At 35.0% G+C, this 7,239-nt stretch overlaps 1 pseudogene; it reads right to left on the bottom strand.

Annotated features, from left to right (window-relative positions):
* Positions 1-2,113: 2,113 nt before the first annotated feature.
* LOC122904012 lies at positions 2,114-2,625 on the bottom strand (annotated as a pseudogene).
* Between the last annotated feature and the right edge of the window lie 4,614 nt (positions 2,626-7,239).

Here is a 7,239-nt window from a genome sequence, read left to right on the forward strand (position 1 = left end):
AGCCACTATAGAAATGTTCTTCAAAAAATTAAAAATAGAACTACATATGATCTCACATTCCCACTTTTGGGTATATATCTGAAGGAAATGAAATCTTTTTGTCAAACAGAAGCTGTACTCCCATGTTTATTGCAGCATTCTTCATAATAGCCAAGACATGAAAGCAACCTAAATGCACATCAATAAATGAATGTATAAAGAAGATGTGAACACACACACACACACACACACACACACGAATATTATTTGGCCATAAAAAATAAAAAATTCTGCCATTTGTGACAAGGATGAACTTTGAGGGGATCATGGTCACATAAAATAAGTCAGATGGGGAAAAATAAATACTATGTAATCTCACTTACACGTGGAATCTAAAAAAGCCAAACTCATAGAAAGAAGAGTTGATTGGCAATTTTGAAGGCCTGGGATTAGAGGAAATGGGGAGATTTTGATCAAGAGGTGCAAAATTCCCAGTTATAAGATGAATAAGTTCTATGGATCTAATTTGTAACATGGTGACTATAATTAACCATAGTGTGAAAGTTATTAAAAGAGTAGATCTTATATGTTCTCACTATATGCACACACAGAAAAGGTAACTGTGAAGTGATAGATGTGTTGACACCTTACTGTGGTAATAATTTCACAATATGTGTATATCAACTCATCATGTTGTATACATTGTTGTATGTCAACTATATCTCAGTAAATCTGAGAAGAGGGGAAAGAGAAGAAATGTGAACCAAAACAAAACAAAACAAAAATAACCCCCATACACATTTTGATTTATAAGGTCCCATAATATCCCAGATGTTTTCTACTTGTTCATATAAGTAAATATATTTAGATATGTAATTATGAAAAATTGTACTCATTAATGTTTAATAACCTGCTTTGTTAATAAAATAATTTTCATGTATTTATTAATATAACAATTGGTATAACAATATATCTTAATGAATTTTATAATATTGAACCATCTTTATAATTCAAAACATAAAGAGAAAAAATTTACTTGGTCATGGTATATTAGCATTTTAATTTGAGTCTAGATTGATTTGCTAATATTTTACTTATAATTGAGATTAATTTGTGTATTTCTTTTTAAAATTTTTTCCTTGAGTGTAGTTGGCCCACAATGTTACATTAGTTTCAGGTGTATAGCATAGTGATTTGAGAAATATACATAATTTTAGCTACCAACTGTCACCATAAAATGCTATTACAATATCATTGACTATGTTCCCTATTCTGCATCTTTTATTCCCGTGACTATTTCATTCCATAACTGGAAGCCTATATCTTCCAATCTCCTTCATCCATTTTGCCCATCCCTCCACCCCCCGCCTCTGGCAATCATCAGTTTGTTCTCTGTATTTATAGATCTGATTCTGCTTTATGTTTATTCATTTTTTCTGATTCCACATATGAGTGAAGTCATATGGTATTTGTCTCTCTCAGTATGACTTATTTCATCCAGTATTATACCCTCTAAATCCATCCATGTTGTCACAAATGACACAATCTCATCCTTTTTATAGCTGCATCATATTCCACTGTATATTTCTTTCTGTAAGATATTTGTTAGGTTTTAGTATCAGGACAATGCTAATGTTAAAAAATGTTAGGATAGTTTTTCCCTACTATTTTTCTACACTATACTAGACATGTTTTTCTATACTCTATAACAGTGGTTTTCAAATGATTTGTGGTTAAAATCCTTTATTTTCCCTAGTTTCTAATCCATCATGCACTTCTGCTTTTTTTTTCAACTTGTTTTATTTACAATGCCAACTTTTAAAAGATCATTAAACTAAAGTTAACTAGACAATAAACCAGGCAGAAATCACTTTACAAAGAGAGGGAAAGCCCAAAATGCCACCTTTTATGGAGCACCCACAGTTCAGATTTATTTAGAGCAAAGAAAAAAAAAACTTGATCATACTAGAAGAAACTCATCCATAAGTTTGGAATCTGTACTCAAACTATACATGCAAGGAGGACAATATTCTGCTTAACCAACTGATTTGCTGCTGCCATTTGTCTACTGTGTGTCTAATATTAACCATCATAAACAGAGCAGTGCAACTAGTATTTGGAACAATCCTTACAGTGTTAGTGTCAGGCATGACATTTCACTTCTCTTCACACCACTGGTTCTCTTTACATACCTGGACTTCCTCTTCTTCAGTAAAATCAATTTTGATATTAAAGCTCTTGCAGATCTCCTCAGATTTCCCCTTGATCATATTGACAACAGTCTTGCATGTAACATCAAGCAAACCTTTGATGTCTAAGTAGTTCGCAGCCAGAATAAGTTCAAAAAGTATTCCTTGGTCAACTTTCAGGAATTCTTGGTCCCAAACAGGGATATCATCTGTCCACTTTTCTTTGTTCTCATCATCCGTGGGAGGAGGGGGATCATGCTTGTGGTGGGTGCACCACTGAATGACCTTTTTAAATATTGCTGCCTTAACATTTGGTAGAGGAACTGGGTCATTATCTCCTTCATCATCCATTCCCAAATCTTCCAACATGGTCTTGATAGTTCACAGACTGTTTGGCAATTTCAACATCAACTCCAAATATCTCTCCATTGGAACACTGCAATTTAATTGAAGGCATGGTCCTCAGTCTCAGGTGGACTGCAGATTGGAAGCTGACAAGAACAGAGCGGCCTCTGTGATGAGGAGGAAGAAGGCAGAGAACAAGGCCACTACTCGTGCACTTCTGCTTTTATTAAAGCAAAATAAAAGGGAATTATAAGAAAAGTAAAATAAAAAAATCAAAATGCAAGTTAATTTATACATTGTTAGATTTAACAGACATAAAATTACTCTGTCAAATTACTATTAAAGATTCTGGACACTGACTCTCAATTGCCGTATTTATCATGAACCTGTAGCACAGAGCTCATGACTGCTCTCTGCCCATGGACCACAGTTAGAATAGCCCTGATTGAAGAAGAGCTCTAACATTTTTGATGATATGCATTTATCAGCCAAAAAAGAAAAATGGGATTAGACTACAATGGTAATACATGTATTTTCATTTATCTGTAATTTATATATATACCTGAAATTATTAGTAATATTCTAGATGCTTAGATTTTAAATGTCCTGTATCCTGATGATCTCATCCTTTCATTAGTTAACACACAAGGTACAATGTACACTTGGAAATAAGATTTGTTGTCCATATGTTGTCCATACCACGTGTAGACTCCTACTCACCAGTAACATTTTTTTTATCATTTAACATTATTTGGGCTGATTTTTTCATATCTGATTAGATCATTTTTTTATTTTTGTCTTATAATACATTGGTGAATTCTTATTATCTTCTTAGGAATGTTCTCCTCCATCTGTGGTTTCTACTCAGGAACATAATCATGCCACTTGTCAGCTTTTAGGGTTTCATTTACTGACATATATAATGTATATAATGTAACCACAACAATTGCAATGCAGTACGTAAGGGCATATGTGACAGTTAAGGGGGCCAGGTGGCACCCGCATTTTTCTCCAAGGACCTTTCTCTGTTGTGCCATGTATGTAATTTGGCAACCTGATCTACAAACTCAGAGAAGATGCCAGGTCAATCAGGGAAACAAATACTATAAAATGTTTCTTTGATTAGGGAAAAAAAATGTATAGAAGTGGTAATTTTTTTTCCTTATCCCATTGGATTTTTCACGCTTAGTTCATATGAAAGACCATAACTTTAAATGGGTTTCTCAAAGGATAGCATGGGTCTCCAAGCACCTGTTTGTTTAAAATTCAGATTCCTGGGTCCTCTCCTGTAACTACTGCATCAAAATTTCAGAGAAGATGAGGATGGGAAAACAGGATTCTATATGTTTACTAAACTCCCCAAATGATTCTTGCACCTAGACATTTGGAAAACCAATCCTTCAAAACATTTTTTTTAATTATAGGATTTATATAAGATCCTTGAAGGCATCTCACATAAAACTTGGTGTGTTTAAGATAGTTTAGTACTTAGCTCTTTGACATCTTTTTCAATTTTTTTTTCTATGGTTATTTGCCTATTCTAATTTGTGTTTCTTCTTGGGTCAATTTTGGGAAATTTCTTTTTCTACAATATCATACATTTTAGCTAGATTTAAAAACAATTATTTTAATAAAATTTTATTTTGAAAAAAATTAATATGTTTTTCTTTTCAGTACTTGCCTGATCCAGAATGTTCCTATATAGGGATGCAACCTGTCAGAGATACCCTTTAGTTTAAGGGAAATAAGAAGAGGGGAGTTTAAGGAGAGTTTTGTTTCAACATAAAGAGAAACAGTGAAATTTTTTTCAAGATGATAGTTTCGAAAGCTCTTGATTTTTAAGGACCAAGCTTTTTAAGGGAATAATTTTTGAAAACCAAAACCACAAAGATTTAAAAGATTAAGTTATAAAATTAACTTATAAATAATAAATTAGGACTGCAGTTTCTCATGGAATAGATAGGAAAATTGAGAACCTGACAAAGTTGGAGGTCATGTTGACCTTCTAAACAACCTGGAGAGATCACAGAGAGAAGAGCAGAGATCATATTTAGAAGAACTCACCCTCTACTGGAAGAAAGACCATTATGACCAATTCAAGGTAATGAATTGGTAATGGAGCCAAGCCAATGCTGAGAGCCATCCATCATCATTCAACAGAGCACTGCATGTCATCCGGCCTGGGAGCATGGCTGATATGAAGGTCTTCCACTGAAAGCTGTTTGCACCTCACTCTCTGGCCTGTGTATCTCCTAATAGGAGTGTCACCCATCCTATATCCTTAAAATAGGAGCCTATTTTAACTCTGATGCATTTCATTTTTTAATAGTCTAGAACTTTCTAAGGCTCCTTAAAAAAATGTGGAAACCTGGACATCTGAATGAACTATGGTGGTATATAAGGAATCAGTACCTGAACTTGGGTGATTCTGGGTAGGAAAAATAGCTCAAAAGTTTATTTCAAGCCAAGATGGGGGAACAACCCACTCCCATTACATTAGTATGAATATTAGTAGAACATGCTTAGGACAGGCTTCAACTTTCCTTATTTGGAGAATTACAACCACCTCTTAACTGATGTCACCGAAACCATTCTATTCTCTCATCTTTTTTCTGTATGAGTTACACCACTCCCTTCCAAAAAATCAAATGTGATGTTACTACTCTAGAAATTTATATCACCCTGCCATAACATACCAGAGAGGTCAAACTTTGTATTATTGACAGCACCATCTTTCAAAATCCATTCCCAGCCCAGTTTTTCAGCATCATCATATGTCTTAGTCCGTGATTAAACCTGTACTTAAGCTTTCCAACCTGAACTTTTTCATATTTTTTTAAGATTTTATTTATTTATTTGACAGAGAGAGACACAGTGAGAGAGGAAACACAAGCAGGGGGAGTGGGAGAAGGAGAAGCAGGCCTCCCACTGAGCAGGGAGCCAAACACTGAGCAGGGAGCCAAACACTGATCCAGGGTCTCGATCTCTGGACCCTGGGATCATGACCTGAGCCGAAGGAAGATACTTAACGACTGAGTCACCCAGGGGCCCCAGCTTTTTCATACTGTTGAATTTTTATTTACTGGTCCTTCCTCTTGGATTGTCATGAACTCTCCCCATCGCAACTTCAAATGTCATCTCAACCTTTGTCCACTGACACTTTGAAAGTTATTTACTCTCTTTTCTGTATTAAGACTCATTTAAAAGCATCTTATCAGATTCTTCTTTTTTTTTCCAATTTATTTATTTTCAGAAAAACAGTATTCATTATTTTTTCACCACACCCAGTGCTCCATGCAAGCTGTGCCCTCTATAATACCCACCACCTGGTACCCCAACCTCCCACCCCCCCACCACTTCAAACCCCTCATTCTTCTATAATGATATACTTATGTTCCTATCTCCACTGGATGGAGGACACCCTGAGAGTGTTAAGTTCCACTTGCTCATCCTTCCATCTCTGGCTCCAAACACAGAGGAGGCTCTCTGTTAATGTCTGTTCAATGTTTTAGTCTACAATGAGTGACACAGCTGGCTAGTAAAGCTAAAATGCCCTTTGCATGCATAACAGTCTACATTCACTTTTTTTGTTCTGATCCAGCTGTTTTTTGGACTTAGAAGTTCATTTTATTTATTCATTGTACATCATTTCTTTAGATTTGGCCAATCATTCCACTCTGACACAATGGTTTTATTTTATCTCTTTTTAAAATTTCAAGTCTATTATCCAAGGAATCTTCTGCCCCTTCCAGCTACATCATCAGCAACATTTATTATCGTGCCATCAATTTCTTCATCCAAGTGATAAATAACAATTCTGGACAGGACCTTTCACATAACATTTATCTTATCCTCCCTAGGATTATAGTTATTTTCTTCTCTTGTTTTGTTAACTGGAATGTGAACTCCTCAAGACACACATTGTGGCTCACTCACATTTTTATAATCCCTTAACTTTATTGAGATTAATAATGCTATGAAACGTCCTAATGTCCTAATGTCCCATGATGGTAGTAGTAGGAAGCTGGTTCTGTTTCATCTGTCAGATGACATAGAATGAGATCATAGCTCTCCACTTGGGGACAGACTTGTGCAAGTTTCTAAAACCCTCCCACCCATATTGATAATGTGTTTTCATATACAAAGTGTGGATAATATTAGTATCTATATCACAGAATTGTTTTGAAAGACTAAAACAGATAATATATGTAAAATGCCTGATGCTATCCTTAATACATGGTAAATACTTAATATTTATTAGATACTATTATTATAGGTGTTAGTTGAATAAAATAAAAACAGGAAATATCAATGTCATTAAATATGCTAATATGTTCATCAGTGTTTTCTACTGATGTTACAACAAAGTGCCACAGTCTGGGTGGCTTAAACAACAGAAAGTTCATTCTTTTACAATTCTAGAGGCTAGATGTCCAAAATCAAGGTGTCAGCAGATTGGTTTCATCCTGAGGCCTCTCTCCTTAGCTTATAGATGGCCACCTTCTCGCTGTCTTCACATGGTCTTCCTTCTGTATGTCTGTGTGCTAATCTCCTCTTCTTCTAAGGACATAATATGAATTTAGGGCCCACTTCAATGAACTCATTTAACCTTAATTACTTAATTACTTACTGAAAGACCTGTCTTGAAATACAGTCATATCCATAGGTACTGGGAGTTCGGACTTCAACATGTGAATTTTAAAGGGACATCACAATTAGCACTAGA

The sequence above is a fragment of the Neovison vison genome, chromosome 4, assembly GCF_020171115.1.
Source record: "Neovison vison isolate M4711 chromosome 4, ASM_NN_V1, whole genome shotgun sequence".
NCBI lineage: Eukaryota > Metazoa > Chordata > Mammalia > Carnivora > Mustelidae > Neogale > Neogale vison.